Below are 20,829 nucleotides of genomic sequence, written 5' to 3'. Positions count from 1 at the left end.
GCTCCCCACTGAGGAAGGATGCCAATGCAGGACTCGATCCCAGGACTCTGGTATCATGACCTGAGCTGAAGGCAATGGCTTAACCAACTGAGCCACCCAGGCATCCCTCAGCTTCAGATTTTTAAAAAAATATTGTTCAGTAATATATGTCAGTTAAGCACCATGGATCTCTTCCTTCACCTGGACACCTGCCTTTCCTTCTGCTTCTCAGATTACAACACTGAGTCCTTGAGCAGGACCATCTGTGCCTGGCTATCAGTGTCAGGGGTTCTCAAGGCTCCATTCGAGGGCTATTCCTCTCCTCACCCTTCACACTCTCCCTAGGCAGCCTCAGTCTCTCCTGTGATGTCTATCACTATTCAGTTGACATACACATTTGTACCTTCACCCTACACTCTCCTCTGCACTGACTGTGCATTTATCAAATTGCCTGTGAAATACAGATGTCTCAGATGTCTCCAAGACCTCAGGCTCAACATGACCAAAGTAGAAATCACATTCTACCCCCATGCCTGAGGTGATGATGCAACACCCCCCCAGTGAATGGCTCTACCATTTCTCCAGAGGCACAAGTCATAAATCTAGGTGCCATCCCTGATTCCTCCCCATGTACAGTCCATCACCAATTTTCATCAATTGTTCTTTCTAAATATTTCCAGGATCCATCCAGTTTTCTCTATCTCCATGCTCTGACCCTCATCCAAACCACCCCTTCTAATTCCTGAACTACTACAATGGCTTCCAAATTAGATCTGCCATATCTGATCTCATCCATTCTCTACACTGCAGGCAGATTTTTTTCCCCCTAAAACACAAATCTTGTCATGTTACTCTGTTTAAAACAATGTCTTCCTATTGCTCTCAGGATAAAAGACAAAAATTTTTAACATGGCCTGGTGAGCTCAGTATCATCTGGATCCTACTGAACATTCCAAATTCATCCTCATGGTGCCCTCCTTTGCACTCAGTGCTACAGTGAGTTGGCATTCTCTCAGTTATGCCATGTGTCCTCCCATTACAGGGCCTCTGTACATGTTACTAGAGTGATCCTTCCACTATTAACTGCTATGCCTCCTTCAGATTGTAGTGTGTCATCATTTACTTAGGAGGCCTATTCTGATCTTAAATCTAGGTCAAATGATTCTATTATCTACTGTCATAATACATTTTACTTAAGTATCATAGCACTCATAGCTGCAACTACTATTTGCTTGTGGATTATATGACGGATGTCCCTGCCATCAGAGACCATACTTTTTACCACTGTATTGTTAGTAGTAGGTGAAATATCACACATATATCCTTAATAAATATCGAGTGAATGAACAAGTAAGTGAATCAATTATGAGTAGATGGGGGACAAATGTGGAGATATAAACTACTATTGCTAAAGCTCTTTTTTTCTTCCAGGAATAGGTGTAGTTAAGAGTTCATAATAAGAGACAAATAGAGTGTTTGGCTCCTGACTGTACTTGTAAGACATCTGGAAATTGGTAAATTTGGGGAAGAAAACAGGAGGCAAGAGGATATAATAAGGAACTTCGTCTAACTTGGAAGAAAAAGTTTATTTTTACATTTTTTTTTTAAGATTTTATTTTTTTTTTGTTTATTTGACAGAGAGAGATCACAAGTAGGCAGAGAGGCAGGCAGAGAGAGAGAGAGAGGAGGAAGCAGGCTCCCTGCCGAGCAGAGAGCCTGATGCGGGACTTGATCCCAGGACCCTGAGATCATGACCTGAGCCGAAGGCAGCCTGGAGCTACCCAGGCGCCCCTATTTTTACATATTTTTGTATGTAGTTTCAAGTTAAGGAAAATGACTTGAAGATTAGGAGTTCTCTATTATCATCTTACTGTATTTATAATAATCAGAAAGCTGCCATAGTACATTTCGGACTTAGTGTTGAACAACAAAGTGAAATAGAGAATTTAGGTATCTTTATGTAAAACAGCCTTACTCCTTAATATCAAAATTCTGTCACATGGAATACACAGAATATTTCCTCATTATAAGTGGAAATAATTAACAAAGTCTCAGAGATGCTAAACTTACTCACTCTTGTAATTGATGAAATGTTCTGGTTCTAGACATTTATTTTGATATATTAATGAATGCTATTTCACTATTTAATTAGAAGCTTTTCTTCACTGAAGTACTATGGATTGCTCTAAGGAGTGGCAGATAACTGAAACGGACCAGCAATTCAATAGTAACCGATTAATTGGTAATTAAGTTTCCATTGGTGATCAATCATCCATTTGGCAGAGATAGACACAGCCATGGAAGCTGCTTAAAGGAGCAAAGACCAGTTTTAAATCAAAGATCCTCTCAAGTATCCATTTCAGAGGTGACTGCTCTTCAGGGTCAGCATTGTGGTTATTTTGTTCCTTTTCTTGCTTGTTTTTACTTTTTCTATGTCTAGCAGGCATCTTGGTAACTTAAAGCCTCAAATTTGACCTTGCAGAGATATGATGGATTCATTGGAACACAAAAACAATTTGCTGCATGTGGAGTAGTCATAGATTGTAAATTAGAGGCAGCTTTCTATCAACAAGAGGTCAGAAATGGTCTCATTCATCTTTTATCATCCTACCCTGTATTGTGTGCTTAACACACAGTAGGCATTTAATAATAGCTTCCTTAGAAATTACTCTATCTAAAGGTACCCAGAGATAAGGTACCCATCTGCCTACCCAGCTTGCTTCCTTGTCTGCTTTGCGGAACCCGGCCAGCAAAAGAATGGAGCTGAGAGAGCTCTCCAAGTGCCTACAATCCGGCAAGAACTCCTGGATCTTTTTTAAATGGAGGGAAAGTAACACAACCAAACTTCAGCCAGTTTGTGCCTTCATATGTCAGGCATAAATGTAGAACTCTGTACTGACTCAATTAATATTTATGTATATTTATTCATACTTAACTTTCAGACTTCTTCAGGAAATTAAAAGGTCTCTAAATGGTGACTCTTCAAGGACTGATTGGATAATATCCCTACTTCTCCCCAGACAAATTCCCAAGTTTAAAATCATTGCACAGGAATAGGATCTACAGAACTGCTTGATCTTGAAAGGTTATGCAATTTTGAGCTAAAAAACAAACATCATGTCAGGTCCAAGTGACATTTAAATTTTATAAGCCAGGGGATCCCAACCTTATACTTTTTCATTTTCTCCATAGCTGAGATCTGCAAGAGAGGGATGGGGGCAATAGCTACTAGGAGAAAGTACCATTCCAGTATTCACTGCAGGAGAGGGGACTACTCCTTGTCTCTTCCTGCTGAGAATCTTGATGAACTCAGTGATTGGGATCAGGGTGGGAGGAACTAGCTTACAGAGCCCCATGCTGTCTTTGAGTTTGAATTGTGGTATTTTAACCACCAGGGAGCCTTGGTTTAAGCTCTTGGCATTGCAAAGGTACAGCATGTATAAATATGACTAAAATCAGTCTGATTCACTATATCCCTTGAAGATAATAAGCAAATGTGTTTGAGGCTCATTTGTGCAGGGAAGATGGGGTGGGTTCTCACCCTTTACACACAGTTCTTGGGTGCAGCATTTGGCGTGGGGTTGGGTCCAGAAGGAAAACCAACTATAGACCTGCTGCCAGGGGTCTCCCGGTCATTTGTGGTTCCCTCAAAGCCAGGAAGACTTCTGCTCTGAGGTAAAACTGCACATAGCTGGTGGAAGGCAGTTCTCTGGAAAAATAGCCAAGGAAGGGTCTGCAAAGGTTTCACCCCAGCACTAGCTGGGGAGTCAGACTAACACTCTCTTTTTGGTAACAAAGGGAGAAGGAGGAAGAAAAGAAGGGAAGGAGGAAATCAATCTTCACCCCGCATCTACACTGTGCCAGGCACGGAGTTGGGCGTTTTCAGGTATAAGCCGACTCACAGCCCTGTCAGGTTTTCAGTTTTCAGGAGGAAGAGACTCAGAGCACACAAGGATGCAGCTACAGTGGCTGATTCACACTGGAACTGGCATCAGAACTAGAACAGTCATTAGAATTCAGCTCTATCTGATTCTCAAGCTCATGAATTTCTTCTGCTACTGTTTACTATTCTGGGCAAAATTCCAAGAACTGTATAATTACAGTAATGGAAAGGGCCTTAGGGACCGTCTTACCTCAGCCCCTCATTTTAAGTAAGAGAAACCGAAAGTCAGGGAAATTGTAACTCTCCAAGAGTTGGAATCAGTCAACAAAAATTATCAATTAGCATGTAAAAAACCCTACAACTCTTCAAAGTTGAAAATATAGATTTACCCACTTCTGATTCCTTTTCTGAGAGAAAAGCTGGAATTAATCACTGTTTTCTGGATAACAGCATAAAGATGACCACTAGTATTTTGGGCTATTCTGATCAGCTTGGCTCTCAAATCTTCCTCTCTGTTGCCTATTTTGGTTTGTGAACATGACTATGTTTCCATCTAGGTAATTCTAAAATTTTAGTCATCACCAACTCCCCTCTCTTGAGCATTTCTCACATCCAACTACTTAGTTGCTCAGTCCCTCTGAAATCTGGTTACAGTCCTCCAGCCGCCCCCCCTGCCCCAGGCTAGCTGTTTGCTCACGGCCTTCCTGTCTCCGATCTCATCTGCCTTGAAGCAGTTATGAGCTGTCACTCCTTTCTTCAAAACCTTTAGTTGCTTCCCAAACGCCTGCAGGGAAAGGCCAAACTCCTTACTATGACATCCAGACCTGCCTCAATTTGTTTCTAAGTCTTTTTTTCCATTAAGGAGAAAGATCCAGAGAACATGGAGGAATCTAAGGAGTGGCTATGCTGACATGAGATGCTTCCTATTTTTGCATTCTTGCATTTGCTTTAGCAGCTGATGCCCCAGCTCCTGAGTTAGGGACACCCACTCCTGGCCATGTAAACCAGAAGTCTGGCTCTTTTCTAAAGTCTCTCCTTACAGGGTCTGTGGAAAGACAGAAGTAATACATTTTATTGGGCTAGGAGAGGGGAGAAGGTGACAAAGAATAAGGCAGTTAGTATAAGGGTACAGAGAGATACCATATGGCTTGAGATATCTGAGTCAGGAGGGAAAAAGAAATAAGAAAAAAATTCACTCAATACAATATATTGTTAGGCATGTACACATGTATAGTGGAACTAAAGGCAAGGGAAAGACAATTCACAATTATTGTTTATCCACTTTTCAGAGAGGGAGAGGGATATGATTGAGGTGGGACATACAGGGGACTTAAAGGCTTTAGTAATATTCTCTTTTTTCAGCCTGATGATGGAGAACTCAGCATTTTATTTTATTGCTTACACACACATGCACACACACATACACACGCACAGAGTACATGATTCTTTTGTATATATAACAAAAATAAAATTTAACAGAAAGCAGTGAATAAAAAGGAAGTGAAAAAGTGGAAAGAGCCTGTTAAGAACTCTCCCCAGCTCAATTTCTTGACATCATAAGCAGGTCTGAGACATTCTCATGGCTTTTCTCAATTCACAGGAGCTCGCAGTAATAATGTTAAATATCATCTACATAGTGGGTTACAGTTTTTTAACTACATTATTCCATCTGATCCTTTAAATATGTCTGTGAATTGGATTTGTTATGGTCATCATATTTCTACAGATGAAGAAACTAAAGTTCAAAGAGTTGTCAGTAAATATCAGAGCTTGAATCCTACTTGTTTTATTTTTTTTACAAGATTTTACTTATCTATTTGACAGAAAGAGAAGGATCATAAATAGGCAAAGAGGCAGGCAGAGAGATAGAGGAGGAAGCAGGTTCCCTGCTGAGCTGAGAGCCAGATGCGGGGCTTGATCCCAGGACCCTGAGATCATGACCTGAGTCAAAGGCAGAGGCTTAACCCACTGAGCCACCCAGGGGCTCCTTGAATCCTAGTTGTTGATTTCAAATCCTATGTTCCTTATACTGCATTATACTCCTACTTACAGGTTCCTACAGTATTTCTGAGACAAACCCACATTCCAGGGATGGCCCAAGGCCTTGGTGGAAGAGAATGAGCATGCATACAGCACAGTGCCTACAGCACAGGGCTGGTTCTACTCACCTGGGACTTGATGACCACATGACCTTAGGCAAATCGAGTCATCTCTTTGGGTCTGGGTTTTATTTTACTTATATAACAAACATTTGTCCAGAGTATTTATAATGTATCAGACACTCTTCTAAATACTTTACAAATATTAATTCACTGAATCCTCATAAGAATGCTAGGAGGAAACTGAGGCACTGTGTGGTTACATGATCAACAGCTGCACAGGGCAAGGACCAAACTTAGGTTGCACAGCACAAGGGTCTTCAATCCGACCCCCTCCCTCAGGTGTGACTATAAAGGAAGGGGTTGAGTGAATTGATCTCAAAGTTCTCTTTCGATTCTGCGATGCAAGGGGTCTATGAGATGGCTTTCCAATGCTTCCCCTGGGCTTGAAATTACCTAACTGCCTTTAGCCTGCTGCTGGAATGAATAAATGCTCAGGATATTTAAGATGCCACCAGTAAACAATCAATGTCCCCCAACACCGTAGGCTACTCCAAAAGAACCTCAACAATTCTACATGGCTATCCCTTAAGAAATTCTGGAAAGCATTTAATTGTTGAAGGTTTATCTTTCTCTAAAATAATTCTGTGGGGGCTCCAGGATGGCTCAACTGGTTAAGCATCAGACTCTTGATTTCTGTGCAGGCTGTGATCTCCAGGAGGTGAGATCAAGGCCTGCCTGGAGCTCTGCACTGAGCCAAAAGTCTGCTTAAGATTCTCTCTCCCTCTGCTCCTCCCCCATCTTGCATGTGCGTGTTCTCTCTCCTGTCTCTTAAAAAAGAAATGATAATAATAGTAATTATATGAAGTCCACTCTGAAAACCAATGGTAAACACTTTTTAAAAAACCTCTTTTCTTAACTCAAGGGCTTATATACTGTCATAGAGCTAAATAATGGGAATTATCTAAAATTTGTAAGCTTTGAAACAATGATTTAGTCTTTCTTTACTTTTCCATGAGTACTTGGCAGGAATTTTTTTTTTTTTTTTACCTCAGACACATACATTTTTTTATAAAAAAAAAAATTGAAGTGCTGATACCTCAATGTATTTGATTCAAACTGTTTTCCCTAATTAACATTATGATGCATGCAGTGAATATGCATTTACATTTAATTCAGTATAATTAAGAATGTGATATATTTAAAATAGTGATTCCTTTAATTGATCTATAGGACAGATTTAGCTCATCTATAGATAATTTAAATCAGTCTTGCAGATAGATTTTTAAAAATGTATCATTTTGTAAAATCTTTGCCAGTTCACTCACACCAGCCTTTTTTCCTTCTTGCCCATGACTAAATTAACAGAAGCATTTTAATATAAACTTTATCATAATCACCCTTTCTCCAAATTCTATTGACAAGTGATGGTTTTCTGAGGGGATATATATTTCAAAATAGATAGTTCCTCTTTGCCTAGAACTTTTTATATAGCTGGCTAAAAACTGCTTTAATCTCAGGAATTCCACATAACTTACTCCCCTAAATTTCATTCATGTGCTCTCTTCTGTTTATTTAGTGAGATGGGGAGAGGTGCTGTTGAACTCACAGCAGGCAGGGGCAAGAGCTTTGAACATCAGTGTCTGGTTATGTTTCTTTCAGATATATTTAACTTCTATCAGTCTGTACTCAAATGTCTAAGATGTCAACATTGAAGCCCGATTCTCTGTAAAATGCAGAAGAGTCAACTCTCTGAAAAAGCAGGCCCTTCTCTTTGGGGTCCTTAATGCAAGGCCAGACTGTTAGGCCTGTGTGGTCAAATGCTAAGAATGTGACTATGTTGTTTTGTGCTACAAAGACAACTGCTTGATGTTGTGCTCAGCGGGCCGCTGAAAAGAAAGATGCTTTCTCAATACTTTTGCTGCCACGGGCTCCCCTCGATGAAGTAATCCTGCCTCACGACTTCAACAGCCACGGAGTTCTTTATAATCAGAGACCTCAAGCAGGGGAGCAAAGCTGGGGAGCAGTTAAAGAAGAGCTGATGTGTCTCCAGGAAGGGAGAAAGGGTCTCATCTCTGGCCCCGATCAATTCAGACGGCCCCGAACGTAATACAACAAGGCATCTGGCCAACCAGCTGCTGGCTCCACACTAGTGATTCATGAGGTGATAGATGCTGCCTCGTGGGGATGACCTAACTTCATAGGCCCAGCAGCATTCTCTCTTCTGAGGACTAGCCCTGTCTCTGCAACTGCCTTTAGGTCAAGTTTGAATGTGCCCTTGATGTCATTCAAACTCATCGCTTTTCTTTCCAAACTAATTCACTCTTCTAGATTCCCATTTCTTTATGGCATCAATAGCCGCCCTCTCCCTTTAGGTTTCAGATACCTTTGACTTCTCCTTTTCTTTTATTGTGTATATCCACCTATCAATTCTTATAAATATTTCTATTGATTTAAAGAAAATCTCATACTTGGCCTCCTATAATCTAATTTTCTTGATTCCAGAATCTCCTTGTTCAATTCCACTTCTATAACTTTTTAGTGTAAGGTTCCCCAAACACCTTCTTAGTTGCATCCAGAGGTGACTATCCCAGTCTAGAGAAGAGCAGGGGCTCTGGAGTGGTCCTGCCCTTATCAGCTGTGCAAACTTAGAGAGAATACTCGGGACCTCCAAGACTCACTTCTTCACTTGTGAAATAGGAAAATATACACCTATCTAATATAACTTTTTTGAGGTTTAAAAAAAAAAATGAATCCAGTGCCATAGGCAGACACACAGAATAGTAAAAATGCAAAATACAAAGAACATCGCTGATAGATACGTTCCAAAAACACTGGTACAGGTGGTAAATGCTTTAAGATCAGGAAAAAAAATTAGTGTGGGCTTCAATAGCTAGAGAAGGCTCATGGCGGAGGCCAAAGTTGATGCAGGTCTTGACAGAAATTGGATTAGTGAAGAAGGAAGAGAGAAATACTTGGAGCAGGATGTATTTTATGTATACGTGTGTATGGATTTCTATACATGTGTACAAATGCATTTACATATAAATGAAATAAAAATACATCTATCTTCTTCTTGAGGTATCTCTGGGATTCAAAAGACAGAATTCTACAATGATAGGGGTTCTGGAATTCTAAGGGTTAAAATGTTTGCTTCTTTATCATCATTTCCTAAGGTGAATCAGATCTGAAACAGACCAAGTCCATGTGGTTTGGCTTTAATAGGCTTCATACCTCACCTCAATCAGAGCCAGAGTGACAGGGTGATTCATAAAGAAAGTTGCTCCAAGTGAAGCACATTTTAATGCTTAGTGTATATAATTTTTCTGCTTTCTTCAATTTAGTTAATAGAAAACAAATTTTAATGTACTCACTCACTGAATTTTAAGTGCTACTCAAAGGACAGAGCACCAGTTACCCTGCACTAAGCAATACAACAAAAGCAGTTCTTTCTTTAGAGTATAAGAGCCTTAGCCTGTTTATATGCTGAGCAGTCACACTCAATAGAAACCAGGCTGATGAATGTCTTAGTGGAGAGCCAGGAGAGGTGAAAGATAGATGAAACCAGAGTTCTTCAATTGGGCCCCATTATATTGTTTAAACCTATGACTATATCCTAGCCTGCCATGACTGTCATCACTTCTTGTCCCTTCTTTCCTCTTTACCATTGTGCTGTGAGACTCTTTACTCATTTTTTCCCCTTGTTACTGACCAGATCTGTGTACCAGAAATCTCAATCTGTGGGCAACCCTACTCACTGACCAAAGTCCCCAAGGCTCTAATCAAACTCTCTTCTATTCTTACTGCATCTACATCAAGGCAAAGCTCATTCTCTGTACTAAGAATGTATCTGGGACTCGTGAAGTGATGCCATTGTGGAGTCTAATCCTGTGGCATAATAAGGGTGTTATTGAAAAATACCTTCACTCTTGACTTCTTTTCCTTAACCCACGCATTATTTTCAACCTGAAATTACAGAGTGGTGGTTTGTAGTGAGAAAAAAAATCAATGTATTCAAAAAGCAAACTTCATGGAGGGCACCTCTACTGGTAGTAGTGCCTGAGGAATGTCCACCAGAAGGTGTGTCCTAAAGTGCTTTATATAGACAGTAACACACACTCAAAGGGGAAGCTCTGTTGAAAGGCTCAAGAAAGCCTTAAGGAGCAGAGAAGTTATTCTACCTTTCTCCCTTTAATTGCCTGAATTATGTTTTCCCAATTTGGATTAAGCATAAAGCTCTGGAATTCCTGTCTTTTCATCCTACCTATCTTCAACTTTTCTTCTCCTCTCATTTTTCTCCTTCTTTGTTTTTTGATCCATCTTCATTCCAAACTAGTGGATGATGGAGTGTGTGTGTGTGTGTGTGTGTGTGTGTGTGTGTATTTGTGTAAGGAAGAGACTGAAACATCCTAGAATTTCTTCAATGCTAATTTAACTTTTGGAAACTCTCCAATTGTATAAGTTAGTTTTTAGAGACTTGGGGGAGAGAATGAAAAATGATTTTATCTAAAAATTACTTTTATTAATCAGCATTTTATTATTTTATTTGAAATATGAGGCTTTGTCATAACTATGTGCCCATTTGATAAACAGGTATTTTATCCAGATAAGGATAACTTTGTTAGGTACTAAGATCGAAAAGTCATAGCCCATATTCTCAAGTGGCTAATGAGGAAACCAGTGAAGATATTACCACAGAATGTGGTAAGAATGATGGTAGGAATAAGCAAAGGGTGCTACTGGAGTACTCAGGAAAGGCAGCTTATCCAGAATGGAGGGCTAAGGGAAAACTAGAGATTTCCCGGGGCCAGAAATGCCTGAGTAGAATTGTAAAGAATGGGGAGAAAAGTGCTAACCTGACAAAATGAATGTTTAAGGAAATTTGAGGCAGACTAAGTATCATGTGTTAAGGCAGAGTTATGAGAAATACTGGGAACTAAAAGAATGATAGGTTGACACATAACTGATAAATGCACACATTGCACTTAATATCCAAAATATATAAGGAAATCATGTAACTCAGTAGCAGCAAAAAAAGGAAAAAAAAAAAAAACAGGCAAAGAAACTGAATAGAAATTTTTCTAAAGAAAGTATGAACATGAAAAGGTGCTTAACATCACTAATTAGGGAACTGCAAATCAAAACCACTATGAGATCTCACCTTATACCTGTTAGAATGGGTATTATCAAAAAGACATGAGAGAACAAATGCTGGTGGGGATATTAAGGGAATCCTTGCACAGTTTGAGTGGGAATGCAAACTGGTACAGCCAATAAACAGCATGGAGTTTCCTCAAGAAATTAAAAATAGAACTACCATATGATCCAGCAATCCCACTTCTGGGTATTTATCCAAAGGGGAAGAAAAAGAGAAACAAATCATTATCTCTAGAGATATCTGTACTTCCATGTCAATTGCTGCCCTATTCACGATAGCCAAGACATAGAAACAACCTAAGTATTTATCAGTGGATGAATGAAGATGAGGTGTATATGTCTATTCAGACTAAAAAAAAAAAAAGTATCCTGTGATTTGCCACAATATAAATGAACCCAGAGGGCATTATGTTAAGTGAAATAAGCCAGACAGAGAAAGAAAAATATTGTATGTTATCATTTTTATGTGGAATCTAAAAGAAAATGTTGTGCTCAGAAAGAGACAGTAGAAAACTGGTTGCCAAGGGCTGGAATCGCAGGGGGTGGGAGTGGAGAGAGCAGCAAAAATAGGGAGACATTGGTAAAAGGGTACAAATTTTTTCAGTTAAAAAAAAGTCTGAGGATCTAATGCATAACATGGGACCATATTATATAAATGAAATTTGCAAAGGGAGTTTAGAATGATAGGCTGAGGAGAGGGTGCCACTGGTGTGCCTGAGCTATCTCGTATTAGCTTACAGAGCCAGTTGTGACTGTTTATTTCTAATTCTTGTTCAGTGACTACCTTGATGGCTTGAAATGGCTTGGTGGGGTTGTTTACACCACAGAAATTGGCAAGCACTACAGATCAGGGGCTTCTACTCCCCTTCCCCGAGAGTTAGACATTTGCCAGCACACTAGTAGGCTTGAAGACCAGGAATAGCCAAGGCCAGGGTAGGAAACTTCTTGAATACATACTAAAGAGTCTGGATTTTACTCTGAAACCATTGGGGAGCACTCAAATTATTTTAAGGAACACAGTAACATAAATGGGTTTGCTTTCAAGAAAGATTACTTACTCCAGCAGCAGTCTGGAGACAAATAGATTGGTTGGGGAGGAGGACGGAGCCAGGGAGATCTACTTTTATCTTACTGGCATCATTTTCAACATACTAATAAAAGAAAATCTATCTGGAATGATAACATACAATTTTCTGTTTCTCCTTTGTGTATCTGCAGAAGGGGAGAAGAAGTAAAGCTTTTTAAGCTTGATATTTACTATAAATGAGTCTAGGTTTTACTCTGAAGAAGGAATTAGAAGAAGCAAGCTGAATTAAATTGTGCTAATGGAGAAGGGTGAAATAGGCTGAAAGATTCTTTGGAAATATTAAGTTCCTTGATTAAATAGGTGTTGTTATTTGCTCCCAAAAACAGCAGCTGGAGAAGGTGCTTAGAAAGTCTTAAATAAGGCTGGTACACAGAATGAGAATGTCAACTTGGGTTAATGAATGAGAGAGGTTGTGTAAACTATTACTTAATCCCAGTTGAGGGTTTCCTGACCCACTGGGGAATGGGGCTGAGGTTGATAGACAAAAATAAGGTTAGAAGGAAATAGAGCATTAAACAAACAACAGTTCAGTTTAACTTGTAATTTAGCCAGAGTTCAGAGTATAAAATAAGAACCTTGCTAGTAGCAAGACAGAGAAAATGAAGCAGTGATAATATCATTATTAAAATAATTGTCCACCCATTCACTGGAACAGAGATTTTATTATATTTCTACAGTGAAAATAGAAAATTTGACTATTTCTTAGCCGGTTTCTGAATCCCCAGCATATAGAGTATTAAGTAAGGCAGTGGGAATTGTAACAGCTGGTTCTAAGGGCCCAGAGAATGGAGGAAAACTTTAATATCTAAAGCTCACACAAATACTAAATTAATATTTACTTATGAAAATTTAGATGTTTACTTTTCAAATATTTCATAATCTCTTTTTTTTAAGAGTTCGTCTGCATTCAATTGGATTGTTATTATTAGGGTCATAATATACTCAGTATCATATAGTTTATACCACAACTACCCTGGATCCTGAAAAATACAATTTATTTTTTTAAATAAAGAGCTTTCTTATTAGGTGTGATAAAGTCCTGGTGTTTGTTTTTCTGTGATCTGTAGTTGCGCCACAAATGATGAACTTCAGATTTTCAATAGTGTCACCATACCATATACCCAGGATCACAAAAAGTATTGTTTGCTTAAAAATCTGAAATTAGTGCTTATGTTTTCTTAGCATTTGATTCTAAAAAAAAAGTATCTAGCTAGAAAATACCATAATTACCGTCACAATTTATCACAATATATATATTTTTAATCAGGTACATATTCTGGTCTTATTTGTACATGTCCAAAACCTGACGCTACAAGGTTAATACTATTGTTAAACTACTGCTTACATATTACTCATTATTTTGCAAATACTGACTACTAGTCTCTCTCTCTCTTTCTTTTTTTTTTTCTGTTTACTATTCTTAATATTGGACCAGTAACAGAATGGATCTTGTGTTTTGTCTGCCCAATTCTACTTGGAATCAATACCTTTGTTATGAACCTTCAGAAATCAGAATGTTTAGTTGAGCGTAAGGAACACTGCCCATTTTTTTTTTTCCGTATCAGGTCTAGAAAAACCCAACGCACTTGGTATTTTCAAATTAGAAGTATTTCTCAATTACCCTTACTAATACATTTGCTGGATCTTGTTTGCCATGATGTTGGAGCCACAAATAAGCTTACATTAATGAATTATCAGATATATTATAATGAATCATCAGATATATTCTATTATAAATTCATCTTCTTTATTCACCTAATTCAGTTCCTTAAGTATTGGGATCACCTAAGTTGACCTCATATTTGCCTGTATTACTGTACTTCAGAACATTTCCACAGTCTTGGACCTTCTCATATTGTGGATATATGAAAAAAAAAAAAATAATCTCACCTCCCTATTATCTTTCCTAAGGTTTTGTATAACTTTGCCACCCCCGCCAACCTCAGACACACACTGTACTCTTATAAACAATCTCTTATATTTAAGATTTTGGTTACTTTACTGGAAAATAAATAGTCCTTTGCTATAATTATAGCCTTCAGGAAGGGGCAAACCAATGACCTCCCTGACTTGCAGGCATAGGAATGAGCCCTGAGGATTAAATGCCTCCTATTCCCTCATCTTTTCCCGTGGTAGAGTCCACTTCTCTTTTGACCAAACAAAAGTGAACAAAGTGAGCAAGGAAAAGGTATTTCTTTCAATTCCTCACATGTATTTTTTGCACTTGCATTTCAAATCTTCATGAATTGTGGGGATGGCAAAAACAGTGCCTTTTACAACCCAGTCATAAAAAACATTTGTAGATTTTATCAAGGGCCTTTATCCAAACCCTCAGCAATTTAGATGGTCTCTATTTACTATGTAAATATATAGGTTTCTTTTGAAAGACAACATTTTTTTTTTTTTTTCAAATAAAATCAACACTGTTGTCTGTGGTCTGCAAGGCATACACTTAAGTACAAAGAAGCAGGACAAACTGCCTGCCCTCTAAGACCTTAAACTTATTTAGATGTTTGCATGATTAAGTATATATAAATGAACATGATTAAAATGAAAGAGAAAGGCAAAATATCTGCAGTTAGGGATGCATTAGAACAACATAAGGCAGCACTAACTAGAGGGCATGCCCCTGTACCTTCCTTCAGTAGACACTCATGACATCCTCGTGAGTCCTGGGAGCTCTTGCCTCTCACTTTGCCCTCTAGGCCACATGAGTCACATGAGAAGGAAATAGTCTAAAATGAAGATAGCTGTACAGAGGACAGGATATAGATGCAGAAAGAGAGTATGATTTGGGCCCACTTCAGCATTAGCACCACGGTCCCTTGAATTCCATCAACTTTTATAATTCTAATAGCTTCAAAGGAGCTTATTTTGTGGCTTTTTTTGGAATTATGATTCACTTTGTCATAGGACATACTGGTAATAGGACAATCCCTTCCATCCCTGGGAAATGCAGGTCCTTCTGATGCATAGGTTCACCAGTGTTGGCCACAGGAGAAAGATGAGGGGCATAAGAAAGAAACAACCTGGACAGATAAAAGACATCTCTATGTTTCAAAGCTGATTTAAGTGATAGGCTGGGAGAGGCAGTAAGTGCTCCTACATTATGCCCTTAGCTTCTAGAAATCTACACATTATCTTCCTCATACTAAGAATTACTTAATAAAAAGGAACTTAATTCACTTAGAAATAGAAGAAAAGACAAACTTAAAAAAATCCAAACTGTTAAAAAAGTTAAAATCTCTGTGATAGTTCTAGCTCTTGTGATACGTTTTTCTAAGTGTAAAATAATATGCACTCATGTCCAGAATTCACTTTAAAAAGCTGGCTTAATGCAGCACCACATAGTTAAGTCCTAAAGTTTATTAAATAGGTAATAACTATTAGTTTATTAAATAATGGCTATGTAGTTGCCTATGTATGTACTAAGGACAGACAGCTTTTTCTAAAAGTTTGGGCTTTATGTAAAAGTTAACTTTTAGCCTCTGGACAAGTTAACTGTCACCTCCTCAGGGTGGCCTTCTGTAACTATGCTATCAAATTAACATATTCCTCCTTATTTGCATTCACAGGCCTCCCTTTCCCCCACACTGTATTTCGTGAACTATCATGATGTATTTACTGGTGTGTCTGAGTTTTTATTATCATTTCTTCCCCTGTGTGTTCACTTCATATAGACAAGAACCATGCCTAGATCATTCACCACTGTAATACCTGAAAGGTTAGGGACTCTTAACCAAGAAATCTATTCTATTCAATTTCTTCTTGAATCTTGATTGTATGAACAACTCCATTCCTCCGTCTTTTGCTGAAAACAATGATCACAAGTTTTTGGTCATTTATGACTAGGCTTCCAGAACTTGGCTTAAACTAATAAGATGAAAGAACAAGCGTGTCATGTAATTAGCTTAAAATAAATGGAAAATATTGCACATTTTACTGTCAAGATAATTTTCAGAGATATTAGTTTTTGCTATTGACTACCACTGCATTAGTGCTTGTATCTGCTTAGTGCATTAGCACTAAATACTATTGATTCACTCAGCTCACAGACCAATTTAATCTTTGCATATGTCTCGTTTGAGCACCACCTCACCTAAGTTCAGTTAGTAAGAGTGGCTGCTAGATGCAAGTGTTAATCAGATTTTGAATTTAAAACACAATTAGAAAATTTAATATCATACAAATTTACACTTTTTAGGTACATGGACATAAATTCTAGCTAATCATGAATAATCCATATATTTTGAGAAGACAACTAAGCAAACTTAATTTTCACAAAATCAGCTTCAGAAAAGATTGCTTTCCAAATCAAAACTGACCTTAATTCACCCCTTTTACCTAGAGCATGATTTGAAATATCACCAACCATTTTAATGTCCTCTGATTGATGAACATTTTGATGATTTACCCATATAAGACAACTGAGGTCAGACTTCAGTCTGAATTTGCAGTTTTTATTTTTTGTTTTATAGTTACTATTCATAAGGCATTTTGCCTTTTTGTGAGTATCAAGCAGGTGAAAAGAGCCTTTATTTTATATCATTCTGCATCTATAAGACATTTTTCTGTCCTCTTGTTAAAAAACTAGAGAATATTTTTGAAATACAGAGGGTAGATGCACTTCATCTGCTCTATGTTAGCCTAGGTCTGGGTGAAGTGCAGTAAACCTCTCCCCCAAGGCTTTTAAGATAGGAAGTCAACCCTGCTGAGAGAGTAATTCATATGCAAATGAACCAGCCCGGAACTTTTTAGTTAGAAAACATACATAATTAGCAGACTGGAATGTATTCAGGATCTTAGAATCACTTACCACATTCACCATTATTAAAAACAAAACAAGACAAAACAAAACAACACAACAACAAAACACCAAGGCAGTTTTAATAACTTCAAGAGTACCTGAGCCCTTGGTTTCATTCCCCTGATAAATGAGCCCTTTTACAGCCCTCCCTTGGCGGCTGGAGATGTGACATACAGCACATATCTGGGCCTTGAGTCATTCTGGACTCCATGTGCCCACTGACTCAGTATCTGTGCCAATCCATGAATAAGCAACAGCAAAAATTCCTCGTGGGTATTCTATCCAAATTTTAACAGATCCTCCTTTTTCTTATTAGAGGAGATAAGAAGGCGGGGTGGGATGACCACTGATAAAACAGAAGTAAGAGTGAAACATCCAAAATTTGATATATTATTCTGAGTAAAAAAATCCATTATTACTTAAGAAGGTTAACAGTCTTATCAAAATGCAGGATCGCACATGCTTTTATTTGTTTCTAACCATGTAGTACTATGACAATGAAAATATCATGTATTAGAGTTGTCTTCCAAGTACTGTTAACACCAGCTTTTCAAAAGCCAACTTTAAACATTTTTTTGCATGAACTCTTTATTGTTTGCTACATTCATTTTACCAAGTGAATCTCCTTGTAGAAACCAACTACTTATGTAAAATAACATTATACCACCTACTTCAAAAGACAGTAAGAAGAATGAATAATTAATTTAGAATGCATTTATCACATCATGAAAAAATGTAACCCACAGGTAAAGCCTACCTATATTTTTGGTGACAGTTTAAGCAATAACAGTATTTCTTTGCTGTTAGCTTATAAAAATGTCAGGCCTTTACTATTTATTCTTTCCTGGGGTGAACCTGTGAATAAGCTACCAAATCATTTAAAGAAGGATTAGCAGGAGGAAGAGAAACCCTAGAAGACATACATTAGGGGCTCACTCTGTAGCACATTTTCAATACTCTGTGGGTGTGCCCAACAATCTCAGAGAGCATTACAAAATTCTGGAAAGAAAATCATTCAAAATTCTTTTTAATAAAATAATGCAGTATGCTACTTTTCATGGGACAGTAGCATGTAATTCTAATAAGTAAGTTAGGGATCAGTGACTCCCTGAGCCTGGGTGAGAATGAAGAAGAATTTACAGGAGGAGAGGAATCAAGTGTCAAATTAAAAAATTTCTACTTAGGTTTTTTTTTTTTTTTTTTTAAGTATATTGAATCCTTATACCTCGAGGATTTTCTTTCTTTCAAAATTTTGCTTTGGTAGCTCTTGCATTTGGCATAAGGCCAAGGTATCTAGTGTTTAGAATGAAGAATCCTCAATAACATTTTTCCTGTAGGATAAAATTCTCTTGTTTCCCAGTAGAGGAAGTAAAAAACCCCTGAAGTTTGACTTCACATTTTTCATCCCTAATACAAAAATACTCTCTTGAGAGTGCTAGATTGTTTAAATAAGACATGCCAAACCAGTATAATTACATGGATGTTATTTGTAACACTGACTCCACATTCCCTGTTCAAATGGTGCGGTGTGTGGGAGATTACAGATATATGGCCTATAAAGAGTTATAAATCTTTGTTTATATTATTAAATATTATGAGACATGCCCTGAGGATGACAGATCAATAATGGTCCTTGTGGTTTCCTGATGGAAGGCTGCAATTATTTTCTTCCATTACAACTTAAATGTAACCCAATTTTACTCATCTATCATCTTTATAATAGAAATAAAGAAACATCACGGTATGTTTATTTTTCTGCCTATTCCTATTATTCCTTGTTTGCATCTTGTTTTGATTTTGCTTTCATTCAAAATTGTTCTAGTCACTTTGCTTTCTTCCTCTGATGGCTCTGAGCGGTGACCCTTTAACTTTGGCACTCCTTGAAACGGAGATGGAAAATTACTACTTTAAGTTTCCTTTATTTTGGGAAGTGGTTGGCTACTCTTTGAATTTGAGTATAAATGATATTCAAAAACAAAGAAGCTTGATACAAACAACCTGTGAGGCTGACTTTTTCTGAAACTGCACTATCTGCAAATTCTTGAATGCACATAATTTAAGTTATGGAAGCACAGTATCTCACAGTGCTATAGGTAGTTAGAATTGAAGGTTGGGGAAAGGAGCATACCTTACACCTTTCAGCTTGACTAGGGTACAATTCTGTTTCAGTTCTCTTTCTCTCCAGCCCAAACCACCACCACCGCCCACCTCTTTCTCTTTCTCCCCCTCTTTTTTTTTTTTTTTAAACTATTAAGTTTTAAGAAGGACTTACACAAATTAAGTATAGTGGAGGTGGGTCACTCCTAATAGGTAGGAAGGTAACACCTTCATGAGCCATAGAACAAGAGTGTGCCCCTTCCAGAAAATTCAATAATCTAAATTTGTCTTTCTTCACGTAAGTATTCCTTACAATAATAGTTTACTATTTATTATGTGCCAAGGACTAAGTTAGGGTCTTTTGTAAACATTATTGCACTTGTTCTCCCAATGGCCCTGCATGGAGGGAAAATGTGTTCAGAGAGTTTAAACAATGCTCTTGTGACCAGAAGGTTATAAAATGGTGGAGTATACATCTGAACCCAGATCTCTTTGACTTCAGTCTTGTTCCTTTAGGCTGTGTAGTCTCCCAAAGAGCTAAATTTATGGTCACCTTATTGTGCCAGGTACTTTATATATATTACCCCCAAGTTTTACAAAACCCTAAGAAGTAGGTTTTGTTCTGTGCATGTTACGAATGAGGAGATTGAGACTCTAAGCAGTCAAGTCACGGAGCAGAAGTCACACAGCTGGTATGCAATAAGCTGGAACTTGCATCTAGGTGCACCTGGCACCAAACTGCATGTTTCACCCCTTCAACTGATCAATCACTGGTCATTAAGATGTTGGTGAAAATATTTTTTACTACAAGTCTACTCTTTCTTATTTTTTAAAATTCTTTCCAATGCTTACATATAGAGCAAAACTTTGATATTGGAAATGCAAGAAAAAGTGTAATGTGATTAATTATATTTTCTGATTAGATGAGAGATATTTCAACAAAACTTTTCCAAATTTCAACTCTGATTGAAAATCTTTCGGGACGCTTGGGTGGCTCAGTTGGTTGGACGACTGCCTTCGGCTCAGGTCATGATCCTGGATTCCTGGGATCGAGTCCCGCATCAGGCTCCCAGCTCCATGGGGAGTCTGCTTCTCTCTCTGACCTTCTCCTCGCTCATGCTCTCTCTCACTGTCTCTCTCTCAAATAAATAAATAAAATATTAAAAAAAAAAAAAAAAGAAAATCTTTCAAAAATGTATTAATCCACTTCTCTTATTAAGTATAATTTAGGGAAGAGGACCTTTACTGACCTAGGGATTACAATTTTTTTTTTTTTAGTCAATATTGATCTCATTTGTGGGAAACTGGGCAAAGGTGTACTGATTCTATTTTTTCCCTAGAATAGCTGTCATGTTAGTAAATCCTTTATATGTATGAAACTGTTGGAGAGTCCCATCAATGTGCTTAAAATGAAATGAATTTTATTTTATTTATTTATTTTTAAGATTTTATTTATTTATTTGTCAGAGAGAGTGAGCACAGGCAGAGTGGCAGAGAGAGGCAGAGGGAGAAGCAGGCTCCCTGCTGAGCAAGGAGCCTGATGTGGGACTCAATTCCAGGACGCTGGGCTCATGACCAGAGCTGAAGGCAGCCGCTTAACCAACTGAGCCACCCAGGCATCCCTAAAATGAAATGAATTTTAAAACTGTCTATCCCCAAAGAGAAAGTGATGGATTTTCTTTTTCCCCCAAATTTGGAAATTTAAAAAAGTCTCCTTATT

At 37.9% G+C, this 20,829-nt stretch overlaps 1 protein-coding gene across 2 annotated transcripts in view; it reads right to left on the bottom strand.

Moving 5' to 3' along the window:
- The window catches only part of MET (MET proto-oncogene, receptor tyrosine kinase), a 112,664-nt gene that overhangs the window by 56,887 nt on the left and 34,948 nt on the right, over window positions 1-20,829 (bottom strand). The window lies entirely within an intron of this gene.

The sequence above is a fragment of the Mustela lutreola genome, chromosome 4 (assembly GCF_030435805.1).
Source record: "Mustela lutreola isolate mMusLut2 chromosome 4, mMusLut2.pri, whole genome shotgun sequence".
Lineage (NCBI taxonomy): Eukaryota > Metazoa > Chordata > Mammalia > Carnivora > Mustelidae > Mustela > Mustela lutreola.
The sequence above is the reverse complement of the archived record's forward strand: the minus strand, read 5'-3'. Positions and strand labels throughout refer to the sequence as shown.